This window comes from Elephas maximus, chromosome 25 (assembly GCF_024166365.1).
Source record: "Elephas maximus indicus isolate mEleMax1 chromosome 25, mEleMax1 primary haplotype, whole genome shotgun sequence".
NCBI lineage: Eukaryota > Metazoa > Chordata > Mammalia > Proboscidea > Elephantidae > Elephas > Elephas maximus.
In genome coordinates this window covers 56,068,028-56,086,150 of record NC_064843.1, presented here as the reverse complement: position 1 = coordinate 56,086,150, position 18,123 = coordinate 56,068,028, and the positions used below count along the sequence as shown (strand labels likewise).

The 18,123-nt window shown below is 36.9% G+C and overlaps 1 protein-coding gene across 2 annotated transcripts in view; it reads right to left on the bottom strand.

The window, feature by feature from the left end:
- MACROD2 (mono-ADP ribosylhydrolase 2) overlaps window positions 1–18,123 on the bottom strand; it is a 2,492,337-nt gene that overhangs the window by 30,678 nt on the left and 2,443,536 nt on the right. The gene's annotated exons all lie outside the window — the stretch shown is intronic.

Sequence of the window (18,123 nt, the reverse complement as noted above, 5' to 3'; positions counted from 1 at the left end):
ACTTCTTTTGCAGAAAAGGCTAAAGGAGGAAATAATGGGTTGAATTGTTTGAATACTTTCACATTTTCTTCTCTTAAGTTCTCTTTAGTTTTGTGAAATAATCACATACATACACATACACAAATTCTCAAATTAGAAATCTGGTAGCATGAAAGCAGAGAAACTTGGTTTAATCAAGAAAAGCTACAATTTAAATTTAGGGAAATGTTTTATGTGTGCCTTTGAGTTTTTGTAGATTAATCTTTGAGGAGAAAAATTAGAAAACCTATTTTGCCTTAGGCATGCCTGACAGCTGAAAGATTTATTCTTTTAGTGGTGAATTTTGTTGTCGTTTTTGTTTTTTAATATAAATGAGTGGTTTATTTCCTTTTCTATGAGGGTTTCTCAAATGCTGCCATTTGAGTCCAGTCTTTAGTTAATTTCCATCATGACCATTCTCCTCTTATCCAGCTTCAGGAGGCATGACGTTGTTTGCTGTGGCTAAAGATGTATAATATGCTTAAATATATTAATAACAAGATTATTTTCATGTTGGAAAACACTTTTCAAATTATCAAAAGGATGGTAATTTCTTACTTCTTAGTTAAATATCTATTATGTTTTTACAACTTGAAGAGAAAAGGCACTTGTAAATGTAAGTGCTAGAAAACCCATAATTTAAGTTTTTACTATTTCTGTACTTTGTTTCTCAACTGAAGATCAATTTTATTTTTATTGTGCTTTAGGTGAAAGTTTACAGAGCAAATTAGTTTCTCATCAAAGAGTTAATACACACATTATTTTGCGACATTGGTTACTAACCCTGAGATGTGTCAACACTCTCTCCTTCTCCACCCTGAATTCCCTGTTTCCATCTGTCCAGTTTTCCTGTCCCTTCCTGCCTTCTCATCTTTGCTTTTGAACTGGTGTTTCCATTTAGTCTTGTATACATGGTTGAACTATGAAGCACATTCCTCACGTGTGTTATTGTTTGCCTTACAGACCTGTCTAATCTTGGGCTGAAGGATGAATCTCAGAAGTGACTTCAATAATGAGTTAAGAGGGTGTCTGGAGCCATACTCTTGGGGTGAAGATTAATTTTCATTACATGAATACTTATTGAGCCTGGAGTATGTTCAGTTTGGTGTGCTCCTTGGTGAGGATGAAACACGAACAGGAAAGAGCCAGTTTATCTCTTCAAAGAAATAGGCCTTCAAAGGTAGAGTTTGTGTTCTTTGGAATGATTTACTGAAGCTGACAATCAAGAAGTATGACTCAAAATTGATTGAGCTCTGAACCTAGGTGGATGGATGGAAGTAAGGTCGATACCTGAAGACATATGAAACAATCAGAGTGAGGGATGAGGAAGAAAGTCATTTTAGATTTGAGGTCTGAAGGACAGTGTTCTTTAAGTGGAGATGCCATTGCCTCCAATGCTGAGAGAGAGAGTTTCAAATTAGAGATGTGTGTATTTGGTAGTTTTTTTTTATGTAGTAGTAGCATTGAAGCTACGACAGTAGATGGCAGAACCCAAGAAAGGACAACGCAAGAAGGAAAAATAACTCATGGGCTCTCCAGCCCTTCAAAGATAATATGAAAACAACTATGTCCATGAGTTCTTTTCAGAAGCTCCTGAGGATGAGAAAGGGAAAACAAAATTGAAATTTCCAACTATCCTTGTTAACATTATATTATATCGTTTCTCACTACACCATTTTTTAATTGCTCATTAACACATTTCTTGAAAACACAATTCCAGTAGAAATTACTGATGAATTCTTCTAAACATCGGAGCAGAAAACTGCTAATTATGACTCAAAATGCATAAGTAATAAGGGAAAAAATAAATATTTGACTTCATTTAAAGGAGGAAATGTAAACATAGAAAACATTTAGATGATGTTGTGGGTTGAGTTATGTCCCCCCAAAAGAGATATTGAAGCCCTAACTCTCTGGTACCTTGAAACGCAACAACTTTTGAATGTAAGATCTTTGCAGATATAATTAATTAAGATGAAGTTATACTGAATTAGGTGGGCCAAATGATTGGCATCCTTATAAGACACACACACACAAAAAAAATTGAGACACAGACACATGGAGAGGAGAATGCCAAATGAAGAGAGAGACAGAAATTGAAATGCATCTACCAGCTAAGGAACATCAAGAACTGCAGCCAACCACCAGAAGCCAAGACAAAAGCATAAAACAGATTCTCCCTCAGGGCATCATGAAGGGAACAACTCTGGCAACACTTTGATTTTGGACTTCCAGCTTCCAGAAGCATGAGAGAATATATTTCTGTTGTTTTAAGCAATCCAGTTTGTGATACTTTTTTTATGACAACCCTAGGAGAAACTAACACAGATGGCAAAAACACAGAAATGTTAATAAAAAAAAAAAAGCAGAGTGAAACAAATGACAAATTGAGGAAAAATATTTGCACCTTTTATCATAGCCAAAGGGTTAATAGTATCTTTACTACATAAAAGCCTTCTAAAAATAGATATGAAGACGATCAATACCTGATACAAAAATGGGCAAGATATTTAACAGATAGTTATTTAAAAAATAAAAATAGCCTGTAAACCTGTGAAAAGATGATTCATCTTGCCTATAATGAAAGAAACACAAATTTAAATCACACTGAGAAAGGGATTTCTGCTGTCACCTAGGGTGGACTAGCATGTTACAGGCTAGCCTTCCTACTGAGAGTTAGAAAAGCTGGATAGGTTAAGAATTATTTAACCATCACAGAGCCATGAATGCACCCTAAACTTGAGGAAGTATGAATTGGTGAGCCTCACATTCTACACGTCACAAGAACCTGAGCAGAACTTCCACATGTCTTATGAGGCTGGGGTAGGGGCTGGACAGAATTTTGGGCTCAGGGTCCACCAAGGAAGAGATGCTGTAATAAGTATCTTAGGTTTCCTGTAGGGATCCCTGGGGGTAAGGATGAACCTGAAATAGACCAGCTCTTAAAAAAAACTGAAGTTAAACTTTTAACCAACTCATTCTCTGGGTTACAGTGCTTTGCCCTAGTTTAACTGCCTGTCAGAGGCAAAAATTCCTCTCTGGAGGAAGAGAGAAACATCCAGAGCCTCAAGTTACCCCTACCATTTTTCAAACACAGTGTTCAGCATTTAGTTAAAAATTACCTAGCATTACAGAAGAACAAGACCAAATCACTAAGAACCAAGAAGGTAAAAAGGCAACATATAGAGACCAATCAGAGATCCAGACATTGAAGACACAAAATTAAAAATAATGATAGCTGTGTTTAAGAAATTGGATGCTAAGTAGGAGAATTTTCATAGTAAAGAAGTTTATCAGAGGATTGGATACAAATAAAAAAGTCAGATGAAAATTCTAGAACTGAAAAAATACAATAACTGAAGTTAACAATTCAATACAAGGGTCTAATAGCAGTTAGACACAGCTGAGAAGGGGATTAGTAAGCTAAAAGTTAGGTCAGAAAAAAATATAAAGACTCAAGCACAAATGAAAAACACAGTAAAGAGTGTACTAGACATATTAGACATGGTATATCCTACATGTAACTGGACTTCAGAAGGAAAGAAAAATAAAAAGGGACGAAAGCAATATTTGAAGATGTAATGGCTGAGAAAGCCACAAAATTAATGGAAGATATCAAGCCACTGTTTTAAGAGTGTTGATTCCCCAAGCAGAATTAGTGCAAAGCAAACCAGACTCAGGCTATTCATTATAAAGCTATTGAGAACCAAGGATAAAGAGAAAAAGTAAAGTTATTTAGTGAATAAAGGCCAATTCACTTCAAAATAGCAACAATAAGATTATGGATGACTCCTCAACAGAAACAATGGTAGCTAAAAGACAACGCAATGGCATCTTTAGAGCGCTGAAAAGAAATAGCTACAGCCTAACATTGCATACTCAACACAAACTTCTTTCAAATCTAAATTTTAAATAAAGGCATTTTCAGGAAAAAGAGAATTTGTTATCAGCAGACCTACACCAAGGAAATAGTTTGCATTATACTTAAAAATAAATTCCAGCTGGATAATAGAACTAACATGGAAAAAAAGCTTCACGCCATTAGGCAAATTTTTCTTACACCAGACAAACAAAACACAAAATTAAGGAAAATACTGGTAATATGGAATACATTAAAATTACCAACACCACTTTATCAAAACACAATTAAAAGGGTGCAAAATAAGCCAAGGATTGGAAGAAGATATTTGCAATGCATATAATTAACAAAGGACTATTGTACAGAATATATCAAGAAATCAATACATAAAATAACATACAAGAAGACAGAAAACCAAATAGAAAATGGGCAAGACATAAAAAAGGATATCCTAGTTAGTCACTTAATTTTTGGAATGACTTTCATTGAACTGTAAAATGTCTGATTCCTTGTCTAGCTGAGACACCATCAAAACAAATTAAAACATGACATTGTTATTTTTTTGTAAGACATGATTACTGTTGACAGAAAATTTATAAACCTAGCTACGTTTAAACATTACTTCCTTGCCTTTCTTTTTGGGGTTATATTTGTGATGGAGCCTGGAGGTACTTGTGGCTGATTCAGGAAATCTCTTTCAGAGCAGTAATTACTATCAATAGTAATAACCCTGGGGACATTACTATGGAGAAACCCCTGTGGCATCATGTAGAACTTTCCGGCTAACAGGTACATGCCATTCAATAAAGTGATGCTAAATAAAAATGAAGGAGGATACAAAGAACTTTTAAGAGGTGGATGAGAGAGGAAGGGAGAAGTTGAAGAAAGCAAAACCCAAAAGGCAAAATAAAAAACAGTAAACACTTAAGTATCTGCCCTATGTTTTGTCTTTTCAACCTCATTATTTTACAGTGGAGAGTGTGAAAAGTCTCGTGCTGTGTCTCCCACTGTATTGACACCTAATCAGCATAAAATACAATAGTAGATTTGAGATCCAAGAGAGACAGAGATCCAAGGGAGAGAGAGAAACAGAAATCAAAGCTCTATATTCTGCTACATAGCTACATATCCGGAGCAGAGGGATGCATAACCTGTTAGATCTTCTTTGATAGACATTATTTATTTAATGTCATGAGTGCACGGTACGTGCGTGTGTGTGTGTTTGTGCATGTATAACCATGTACGTATAAAATGGCATGCTATGTGAATGTGCATGCACACGTGTGCATGTGTAAGTATGTATCTGTGTATGTGTATTTGGAAAGAAGGGGAAGGATGGATGGACAGACGTTTGTTATTCTGGCATGTGTGGAACTGATGTTATTCCTAATGGCTTCTCTCCTGCTGGGCAATACAACCTATTGCCCCAGAGAAATGAGTCCATTTCACATAGACAAAAGAATCTGATCAAAACAAAAATTGCCTCCACAGTCTATTTATTTCTGTTTGCCTGTCCGTCCCCCATTTTTGATTGCTACTGCTTGGAACACAAACAAGAGGTACATTTCAGGGCTCCTAGCAGGAGATGAAAGATGCTGAAATTGAAAGTCTGGGACATTCAGTACAGTTTTCATTTTCAATTACCAACTACAACTGGCCTCTTCAAAGCCTTGATTATGGCAACCTTTTGTAGGTCAGTGGCATTACATAAAAAGTAATAAATGAAGCAGGTCCCAACACAGAACACAAGATTCTGAGGCGCACACAGAGTGCAGTTTACCAGATTTTTAAATACATAAACATGGAGAAGTGTTGGACAATCTGTTAAGCTTTTCTCTCTTGAGATTTGTATTGACAATAAATTCCACACGACAAATATGGTTACAAAAATTATTTCTCAGAGTGTGTAGCTGCATGGCGCCATGACAGTTATAGAGAGCAGAACCTGTCTGCATTCAGTTATATTAAATTAAACTGGTATTGACCCAAATCAAACATTCGTGAACCACCTTGACAACTGTGTTCTAACTTTAAAATTAACGTAGTGTATCACTTAATTGTTGAAAAAAATGCTCACTTCTTCCCTGCTAGCCCCTTGGGAGTATGTCACTGTCCCTTGGCATTGGGCTTGGCCATTAAAGTTGCTTTGACTAAGGGGAGGTTAGCAGAAGTGAGAGAGGTAGAGGCTTGAAATGCACGTGAGCAGTTGGGACTTGTCCTCTTGTGCTCCTGCCTTTCACTACAGGAAGACCATGCTTTAGGAGGTCACTGATTCAAGTTGGGTGAGACCTTGACCTAACCCATAGCCTGAAGTCCTTCTTGGCTCAGACTAGTTGTAACTGATTCTCACATCCGTGAGCTTAAGTATAGACGATTGTTGTCCTAAGTCCCCAATACTGAAGATGGTTTATTCCACAGCATTATTGCAGTCATAGCTAATATACTTAATAATATTTTTTAAACTTATTGAAACTTAATGTTGCTTCTTAATTTTGTCACATAGCAATTATAGCTATGAAATAATGATCTTCATTGGGCTCTAATATTTTTTAGTTGAATTTCCTTATCTTTAATGCCTTTTAAAAGTATTCTAACTCCTATTTATTAATTTGAAATTGTTAGTCAAAAAACAAAAAACTTACTAGACTAAAACATCCATGAGATTTCACTTTTATAGCTTTTTAATTGTTGCAAAACATGTATAATAAAATATGTTGCCATTTCGGCCATTTTCACACATATGACTCAGTGACATTAATTATATTCACCATGTTGTGAAACCATCACCACTTTCCGTTTCCAAATTTTTCCATCACCCTTAACAGGAACTCAGTGCCTCTTAAGCAATAATACCCTCTTTTCCCCCCCTACCTGCCCCTGGCAACCACTAATAAACTTTGGTCTCTATATATTTGCTTAATCTAGATATTTCATATAAATAAGATCATAGGTATTTTGTCCTTTTTTTCTAGCATTTCACTCAGCGTATGTTTTTGAGGTTCATTCATGTTGTCGCAGATATCAGAACTTCATTTCTCTTTATGACTAACATTCCATTATATTTATATACATGGAATATATATACATTATGGTTTTTCATGCATCTGCTAGGGGATATTTAGGCTGTTTTCCATCTTTTGGCTATTGTGAATAGTGTTGCAATGAACTCTGGTGTACAAATATTTGTTTGCATCCCTGCTTTCAATTATTTTGGGTATATATCTAGGAGTGGAATTGTTGGGTCATATGATAATTCTGTGTTTAATATTCTTCTTATTTTAATTTTAGTGAAAATATACACAGCAGAACATACACCCATTCATTCATCGGTTTCTACATGTACAATTTAATAACATTGGTTACATTCTTCATGTTGCATCACCATTCTCACTATCTCTACACATACTGTTTCACCCCATTGACTTAGACTCACTACACCCTAAATTTCCCATCTATGCTTTAGAGTTACTATTGATAATTTAATCTCATATAAATAATTCTGTAAAAGAGCCCAATGGTCATGGTAAACATTCTTTACTAATTTACTTAAACAATTGTTTAGTTTAAAGATGGCTTCAGGGGATAATTTCAGTTCATAGTTTGAAGGTTTTTCTCTGTAATAGATTTGGGGGTTTCACTGGTCTCAATAGCTCTATTAAGTCTGGATTCTGTAAGAATTTTAAATTCTGTTCCAGATATTCTCCCTTTTGATCAGGATTCATCTATTGATCCTTGATCAAAATATTCAGTAGTGGTAGCTGGGCACCAGCCAGTTCTGATCTTGTCGCTAAGGAAGCAGTAGTTCATGGAGGCATTCAGGAGACAGGAAAGAAGATAAAATTGGAGAGACAAGAACAGAGAAATGAAGAAAGATATAAAGGGAAAAACAGAGAGAAAAGAAGAAAAAAGAATAAAAGAAATGCCCCCAAGGATCCCAGCTACACAGCTGCGCAGATTGGGGGAGTGGCTCCTAAACTGTGCAGTGCAGCCTAGCTAGAAGGGGCTCCCAAGCTGCAAAAAGAAAAAGAAAACAAACAGACAAAACAGAATAAAGAAAAACAAGGGGAAAAAAAGCTCCAGGGATCCCACCAGCAAGGTGTCACAGGCGGGGGAGTGGTTCCCCAGTTGAGCGTGACTTCACAGCCTTTCAAGAAGAAGCAAAGATGACATATGGAGCCAGGTGTCCCAGAGAAAAGATGGGGATGTGGTAGGAGGCACAGAAGAAACCAAAAGAGATGGAAAGAACCAATACCAGCTCAGGGGCCTGGCCAGTGTGGGCAGGGGAAATCCAAGCAGCCTGAGGCCAAAGCAGTTGCCTCCGGGCCAAGAGACTGTGGCTGGCAGGAAGCAGGGGAGGCTGAAGCCAGTGGAGGGAAAGCATGTATCACTCCTTACGAGGTGCCCCATCTCCTGCTGGGAACTTGGCGAAGCTGCTTTCCTGTACTCCCTGTCCCCTAATCTACAACATGGGTGGGGTGAATCCAAGCGACACAGACGCTGTACCTCCTGGCTGGCCAAGCCACCGCAGCCAGCCAGGAAGCTCGGAGGTAGAGTAGCGGGTGGGAAGGTGTGTATCACTGGTTACTGGGTGCTCTTTCTCCTGCTGAGAGTTCCGCAAATCTGTTTCCCGTGCTCCCTGTCTGCCGATCCCTGACAGGAGTGCAAGATGGCGGATCTGTGCTGTGTTAGCTGATGGGGCCCTCTGCATATACCTCTCCTCGCTCTCTGTCAATTTCTTATTCCATTTGGTGCTTGGCTGAGTGATTTATCTCTTCATTTGACACTTCAGGTTCCAGGAATGATGTTTGTCTGTTTTACTTAGTTTTTCAGGTATTTGCTGTGGAGGGACGGTGTAGCACTTCTGTTTATGGGACCATGCTGGCCAGAAGTCTTTTGATGAACATAATTATTTAATTCTTATAAGGTCCAAATCGTCTATTTTGTCTTCTGCTGCTCATTCATTTGTTATTGTATTTGATAATCTATCATTAAAAAAAAAGTCCTATAGCTTTGCACCTATATTTTCTTCCATGAACTTTATGGTTTTAAATTTAACATTTAGGTCCTTTATCCATTTTGAATTAGTTTTTGCATATGGTGTGAGATAGGAATCTTGCTTCATTTTTCTGTATGTGGAAATCCAATTTTGCCAGCACCATTTGTTGAAGAGACTATTCCTGCCCCCACTGAATGGCCTTAGCATCCTTGTTGAAAATCTGTTTACCATAGATGGATAGATTTATTTATGGGCTTTCAATTTTATTGCATTGATTTATGTGTCTACCTTTAAACCAGTACCAGTCTGTTTTGATTACTGTAGCTACATAGTATGTTTTGCACTTGGGAATTGTGAGGCCTCCTACTTGATTCTTCTTCAAAATTGATGTGGCTATTTGGGGACTCTTGCATTTCTATATAAAGTTGAGGATTAGTTTTTCCATTTTTGTAAAAAATGCAATTGGGATTTTGATCAGGATCTTTTGAATCCATAGATTGCTTTGACATCTTGGCTGTACTAAGTCTTCCAATCCAGTAACATGGAATGTATTTCCATGTATTTAGGTCTTCTTTAAGTCTCTTTCAGCAGTGTTTTATCATTTTCATTGTGTAAGTTTTTTACAGCCCTGGTTAAGTTTATTCCTAGGCATCTTATTCTCTTAGATGTTGTTGTAAATGGAATTGTTTTCTCATCATCTTTTCAGATTTCTCATTGTTGGGGTATAAAAACTCAACTGATTTTCATGTGTTGACTTTGTTTCCTGAAACTTTGCTAAATTCCTCTCTTAGCTGTAAAATCTTTTTAGTGGATTCCTTGGGATTTTCTATATACAAGGTTATGTCATCTGTGAATAGAGAGTTTTACCTCACCTTTTAAATCTGGATACATTTTATTTCTTGCCTTATTGCTTCCTGCTATGACTTCCAATACAATATCGAATAGGAATGATGAGAGTGAGCATCATTGTCTTGTTCCCATTTTCAAGAGGAAAGCACTCAGTCGTTCTCCATTGAGTACAATGTTGGCTGTTGGTTTTTCCTAAATTCCCTTAATCGTTTTGAGGAACTTCCCATTTATTCCTATCATGTTGAGAATTTTTATCAAGAAAGGGTGCTGGATTTTATCAAACACCTTTTCTTTGTCAATTTAGATGATCATGTGGTTCTTTTCCTTTGTTCTATTACTGCAGTATGTTACATTTATTGATTTTCTAATGTTAAGCCATCCTTGCATTCTTGGAATAAATCTCACTTGATCATGGTGCATAATTCTTTTAATATGCTATTGGATTCTGTTTGCTAGTATTTTCTTGAGAATTTTGGCATCTACATTCATAAGGGATATTGGTCTGTAGTTTTCTTTTTCTGTTTTTGGCTTTGATATCAGGGTAATGCTGGCTTCAGGAAAGAGTTAGGAAATATTCCTTCCTTTTCTACTTTTTGGAACAGTTTGAACACGATTGGCGTCAATTTTTCTCTTAATATTTTGTAGCATTTCTCAGTGAAGCCATCTGGTCTGGGAGGTTTTTTTTTTTTTTTTTTTTTTACTACCGATTCAATCTCTTCACTTGTTATAGATCTGTTGAGTTTTTCTCCTTCCTCTTGAGTCAGTTTAGGTAGGTTTTATGCTTCCAGGAATTGGTCTATTTAATCTTAGTCATCAAGTTTGTTGGAGTACAATTGTTCGTAGTATTCTGTTATGATTCTTTTTACTTCAATTGGGTCAGTTGTAGTATCTCCACTTTCATTTCCTGTTTTGGTTATTTGTCTCATCTCTCTCTCTTTTTCTTTGCCAACATAGCTAAACGTTTGTCAGTTTTATTGAATTTTTAAAGAGCCAACTTCTGGTTTTTTGATTTCCTCTATAGTTTTCCTATTCTCTATTTCATTTATTTCTTCTCTGATCTTTGTTATTTTCTTTCTTCTAGTCATTTAGCTTTACTTCACTCTTCTTTTTCTAGTTCCTCAAGCTGTAAAGTTAGATTATTTGAGAACTTCTTCTGTTTTTTTAAGTTAAGAATTTATTGCTATAAATTTCCCTATGAGTACTGCCTTTGCTGCGTACCATAAGTTTTGGTATGTTGTGTTTTGATTTTCATTTGACTCCACATATTTTACTTTTTATTTATCTCTTGATTTCTACCTTGACCCACTGGTTGTTTAATAGTGCATTGTTTAATTTCCATGTATTTGTGTGTTTTCTAGTTTTCTGATATTATCTGATAGTAATCTTTTGTGGTCAGACAAGATTCTTTGTATAATTTCAAATTTGTTGACATTTGATTTGCAGCCTAGCATATGGTCTATCGTGAAGAATGACCTATGTGCACACAAGAAAAATGTGTATTCTTCTGATGTTGGGTGGAGTGTTCTATATATGTCCATTAGGTTTAAAACCATCACTTGTCTGTCAGTTTGTCATACTGTGGTGGCTTGCATGTTGCTGTGATGCTGGAAGATATGCCACTGGTATTTCAAATACCAGCAGGGTCATCCATGGTGTACATATTTCAGTGGAGCCTCCAAACTAAGACAGACTAAGAAGAAGGACCTGATGATCTACTTCTGAAAAAAAACTGGCCAGTGAAAACCTTTGGAATAGCAGGGAAACATTGTCTGATATAATGGCAGAAGATGAGCCCCTCAGGTTAGAAGGCACTCAGCAGACAACTGGGGAAGAGCTGCCTCCTCAAAATAGAGTCAATCTTAATGAAGTGGATGGAGACAAGCTTTCAGGGACATTATTTTCTGATGTGGCATCAATCAAAATGATAAGAAACAGTTGCGACATCCATTAATAACTGGAATGAAATAACTATATGAAATATGAATCTAGGAAAATTGGAAATCATCAAAAATGAAATGAAATGCATAAAATCAATATCCTAGACATTAGTGAGCTGAAATGGACTGGTATTGGCCATTTTCATTCAAACAATCATATGGTCTACTATGCCCAAAATGACAAATTGAAGAGGAGTGGCATCACATTCATCCACAAAGAACATTTCAAGATCTATCCTGAAGTACACACTGTCAGTAATAGAATATAATCCATACGTATACAAGAAAAACCAGTTAATATGACTATTATTCAAATTTATGCACGAATCATTAAGGTTTTTACCAACTTCTGCAGTCTAAAATTGATCAAGCATGCAATCAAGATGCATTGCTAGTTACTGGTGATTAGGATGCAAAAGTTGGAAACAAAGAAGAAGCATCAGTGGTTGGGAAATATGGCCTTGGTGATAGAAACAGTGCCGAGATCACATGATATAATTTTGCAAGACCAATGACTTTTTCATTGCAAATACCTTTTTTTTTCAACAACATAAATGGCAACTATACATGTGAACCTCACCAGAAGGAATACACAGGGATCAAATTGACTGCGTCTGTGAAAAAAGACAGTGGAGAAGCTCAATATCATCAGTCAGAACAAGATCAGTGGCCGACTGTGGAACAGACTATCAGTCACCAATATACAAATTCAAATTGAAGCTGAAAAAAATTAGAGGAAGTCCACAGGAGCCAAAATATGAAGTTGAGTATATCCTATCTGAATTTAGAGAACATCTCAAGAATAGATTTGACACATTGAACATTAATGACCGAAGACCAAACAAGTTGTGGAATGACATCAAGGACATAATACATAAAGGAAGAAAGAAAAGACCCAAATGGGTGTCACAAAAGACTCTGAAAGTTGTTCTTGAACACAGAGTAGCTAAAGCTAATGGAAGAAATAATGAAGTAAAAGAGCTGACTGGAAGATTTCAAAAAGCAGCTTGAGAAGACAAAGTAAAGTATTATAATGAAATGTGAAAGACTAGAAGTTAAAACACCAAAAGGGAGGAACACAATTGGCATTTCTCAGGCTGAAAGAACTAAAGAAATAACTCAAGCCTCAAGGTATAATATTGAAGGTTTCTAGAGGGAAAATATTGAATGATGCAGGAAGCACCAAAAGAAGATGGAAGGAAAATACAAAGTCACTGTACCCAAAAGAATGGGTCAACATTCAGCCATTTCAGCAGATAGCATGTGATCAAGACCCGATGGTATAGAAGGAAAAAATTGCAAGCTGCACTGAAGACACTGGTGAGAAACAAAGGTCCAGGAATTGACAGAATACCAATTGAGATGTTTCAACAAACGGATGCAGTGCTGGAGTTGCTCACTTGTCTATGCCAAGTAATTTGGAAGACACCTACCCAGCCAACCAACTGGAAGAGATCTACATTTGTGCCCATTCCAAAGAAAGGTAATACAACAGAATGCGGATACTATCGGGCAATATCAGTAATATCACACACAGGTAAAATTTTGCTGAAGATAAATCAAAAGTGGTTTGAGCAGTACATTGACAGGGAACTGTCAGAAATTCAAACCAGATTCAGAGGAGGACATGGAACAAGGGATATTATTACTGATGTCAGATGGGTCTTGGATGAAAGCAGAGAATACCAAAAATATGTTTACCTGTGTTTTATTGATTATGCAAAGGCATTCAACTGTGTGTATCATAACAAATTATGGGTAAAAGTGCGAAGAATGGGATTTCCAGAACACTTAATTGTCCTCATGAGGAATCCGTACATGGATCAAGAGACAGTCGTTCAAACAGAACAAGGGAATACTGCATGGTAAAGTCAGGATTGTATCCTTTCAACATACCTATTCGATCCATATGCTGAACAAATAATTCAAGAAGCTGGACTCTATGAAGAAGAACGGGGCATCAGGATTGGAGGAAGACTCAGTAACAACCTGCATTATGCAGATGACACAATCTTGCTTGCTAAAGTAAAGAAGACTTGAAGCACTTACTGATGAGCAAAGTCCACAGCCTTCAGTATGAATTACATCTCAACATAAAGAAAACAAAAATCCTCTCAATGGCCTAATAAGCAATGTCGTGGTAAACAGAAAGTATTGAAGTTGTTAAGAATTTTATGTTACTTAGATCCACAATCAATGCCTATGGAAGCAGCAGTCAAGAAATCAAATGATGTATTGCATTGGGCAAATCTGTTGACAAAAGACCTCTTTGAAGTGTTAAAAAGTAAAGTTGTCACTTTGAGGATTAAGTTGCACCTGACCCAAGATGTGTGTTTTCTATTGCCTCATATGCATGTAAAAGTTAGACAATGAATAAGGAAGAATGAAGAAGAATTAATGTCTTTGAATTATGATGTTGGTAAAGAATATTGAATATACCACAGACTGTCTTGGGAGATAGCCAGAATGCTCTTTGGAAGCAAGAATGGTGAGACTTCATCTCACATACCTTGGACATGTTATCAAGAGGGACCAGTCCCTGGAGAAAGACATCATGTTTGGTAGAGGATCAGGGAAAAAGCGGAAGGCCCTCACTGAAATGGATTGACACAACGGGTGCAAAAATGGGGTCAAGTATAACAACGACTGAGAGGATGGTGCAGAACCAGGCAGTGTTTCATTCTGTTGTACATAGTGTAGCTATGAGTCACAATTGACTCAAAGGCACCTAACAATACAACAACAAGGTCTAAATGGCTTATGGTGTTGTTTAAGTCTTCTGTGTCCTTATCTACCTTCTTTTTAGATGTTCTGTTCAGTATTGAAAGTGGTGTATTAAATTCCCAAACTATTATTGCAGAGTTGTCTATTAATCCTCTCAGATCTTTCATAATTTTTTTCCATATGTTTTGGGGCACTGATGTTAGGTGCATGTGTATTTATAAGTCTTATGTCTTCTTGATGTAGTGATCCTCTTATTATTATGTAATGTCATTATTCATATCTTGTAACAGATTTTTATTTGAAATCTATTTTGCCTGATACTTGTTTCATGTAATATTCTTTTCCATCCTTTCACTTTCATTCTGTGTCTTTGGGCCTAAGATATGTTTCTTGTGGACAACATAAGGGTAGATTATGTTTTTAATGCATTCAGATACTTTCTACTTGTCGAATAGAGAGCTTAAACCATTTACATTTAAGGTAATTACTGAGAAAGAAGGATGTACTTCGTTCATTTTGCCAATTGTTTCTTTATCTGTCTTGTGTCTTCCTTGTCCCACAATTCCTACACTTTTGCTATTTTTTGTGTTTAGTTGCTTTTTTTTGAGGCTTTTTTATTTCATTCTTCTTCCTTCTGTGTATGTTTTAAAAAATATTTTCATAGTGGTTACCACCAATATTACATCTAACAACTTATATTCACAACAACTTATTTTACCTTGATAACAACATTTAACTTACAAACAAGTAACATGCAACATTAACGTACTAAAACTCTTTCTATTTCACTCGTCCCTCCTTCACATCTGTTGTTGTGGCACCAATTACATCATTATATATCCTGTGTTTGTTAGATTAAATTTGCACTTATTTCTTGTGCATTTGATGTTGTAATGCTTGTAGAACTTAACTACTAAATTTAAAAACCAAAAAGCCAAACTCATTATTGTTGAGTCAATTCCGACTCGTAGTGACCTTAAAAAACAGAGTAGAACTGCCTCATACACAGTTTTCAAGCCTGTAACATTTACATTTAAGAAAGCAGACTGCCACATCTTTTTCCCATGGAGCAGCTGGTGGGTTTGAACCAGCGACCTTTTGGTTAGCACCTGAGAGCTTAACCACTACACCACCAGGGCTCCTCACTATTAAATTTACCTATTAGAAACACTATACGACTGGCTCCATTATTTGCCCATGCCACTGCTTATTTTTAATATTCTTTCCGACTGCGGTTTTAGCAATCTGTTTAGTGTCCTTTCCTTTCCACCTGAAGGATTCCCTTGAGTAATTCTTGCAAAGAAGTCTGGTAGTAACCAATTCCCCAAACGTTTATTATCTGGGAATGTCTTGATTTCACCCTTGTTTTTGAAGGACAACTGTGGTGGGTAAAGAATCCTTGGTTGGCAATACTTTTCTTTCAGTATTTTATATATGCTGTCACATTGCCTCCTGGTCTCCAGGGTTTCTGAGGAGAAATTGGCCTTTAGTGTTACCAAGGACTCCTTAAAAGTTATACAGTGCTTTCCTCTTGTTGCTTTTAGAACTCTTTCCTTGTCTTTGGTTTTCAAGTATTTTATTACAATATGTCTTGGTAGAAGACCTCCTTGGATTCATTCTGCTTGGAGTTTAACTATCTTCCTGGATTTTCAGGTTCATCTCCTTATTCAGGTCTGGAAAAATTTCTGTCATTATATCTGGGAATATTCTTTCTATCCTTTTCGTTCTCTCCTCTTCTTCTGGGATGCCCATGGTCCTTATGTTGAATTTATTGATAAGGTCTAACAATTCCATTTGGCTTTGTTCACTTTTCTCTGTTTTTTCTCTTATATCTCTTGAGACTTGATAAATTCAGTTACCATGTCCTCTAGTTCATTTATTCTCTCCTCTCTCTGCTCCAATCTATTTAATCTCTCCCTTGCATTTTCCAATTCAGTTATTTTATTCCTCAATTCCAGTATTTCTGTATGGTTCTTTTATATGTTTTCTATCTCCTTATTGAGTTTCTCATTTTGTTTCCTGATCTCCATTAGTTTGTTGTCTATGTGTTCTTTGCATTTTTTTAACATATTTAACATAGTTGTTTGAAAGCCCTCTATTTTTCCCATTATCCTGGTCTCTACAGGACTAATTTCAACTTCTTCATAACTTTTTTTTTTTTAACTGGGCCACTTTATCCTGTGTTCTTGTATACGTTACACAGTAAAACCTGTGAGAGTCAGAACTTGACTCTTATTTTTCCGGGTCTCGCAAGTTTTCCACCTTTGACAGGGTGCAGTCTTACCATTTTTCTGTCACTCATTTTAGTGGAAAATATTTGAATTTTTGTTCTGTGATATGTTTCCACCTTACACACTTCCCAAGTTTCACTGCAACTTTTTGTTGAACCTGAGGCATTTGGATATTATACTGTGGTAATTTTGGAGCTCAGAATATTCTCTTTCCACAGGGATTGTGCTTTTTTTTTTTTTTTAACCTTTATTTCAGCCTTCTTCCCCTAAATTCCACTAGAGGGTGCTATGGCCCTTTACTTTTTCCAGCAGTGACTCCGCCATTCTGAGGATGTGTGCCCCCTCCTCTCTTCTGTGGTAGGGCCTCAGATACTTCTTTTATTGATATAAGGTTCTGATCTGATTCCACAGGTTTTAGGCATTGTGAAAAGTTTTAAGGCTCTGGGGGTCATTTCAGGGAATCACCCTACTGTTTATATCCATTAAGTTCCAATGAGTGTCTATTATTATGTAGCCTGGAGGCAATGCAAATTATTCCCCAGTCCCCCCCCCCCTTTTTTTTTTTAAGTCTTGTTGGGTTGTGGGGAGACTGGTTTCTCCCTGTAAATCTGTTTTCCTGGCTGCTTCCAGAAAGATATTTAAGACTTTGAAGTAGCAAAACATCAGCAAAAGTGAAGTTCCTCTACCATTCTTCTAGCCCTAGGGAGCAGTGTCAGTGTATTTCACCAGCTGCTCAGTGTGTTTGTGGCTCCCAATTTACACAGAGGAGCCCTGGTGCCACAGTGGTTAACAGCTTGGCTGCTAACCCAAAGTTTGGCAGTTTGAAGCCACCAAGCTGCTCCTTGGAAACCCTATGAGACAGTTCTACTCTGTCCTGTAGTTTACATGAAGGCAGAGTAAAGGGGTTCTCGTAAGCAATGGAGAGAAAGACTTTCCTACCTTGTAGCGTGCTGCTCTTCCTTCTGCCTTCAGTTGGGTGCTTTGCTTCGAGTTCATCAGTTCCACTACTTTGCTTATGCTATTTTGTTTCTTTTTCTCTTAAATTGTTGTAGGGCGATGGAAACACTCAACTGTTCAATACCACCTTCTTGGGGGAGGAGCCTAATTATGTCTGTTTAAATTTTGAGGGATCGCCAAACTGTTTTGCACAGGTGCTGTACCATTTTACAAACTCAGCAACAGTGGATGAGGATTCCAGCTTCTCCACAGCCTCACTAGCATTTGTTATTTTCTGTTTTTTCTGGTAATAGCCATCCTAGTGAGGGTGAAGTGGAATCTTTTGGTTTCAACTTGAATTTCCCTGAGCCATGGTGGTGCAATGATCAAGTGCTTGGCTGATAACTGAAAGGTTGGTGGTTTAAACATACCAAGCATTTCCACAGGAGAAAGATCTGGCATACTGCTCCCGTAAAGATTACAGCCTAGAAAACCATGTAAGGCAGTTCTACTCTGTCACATGGAGTTGATATGAGTCAAAATCGACTTGACAACACGTAACACCAACACTGA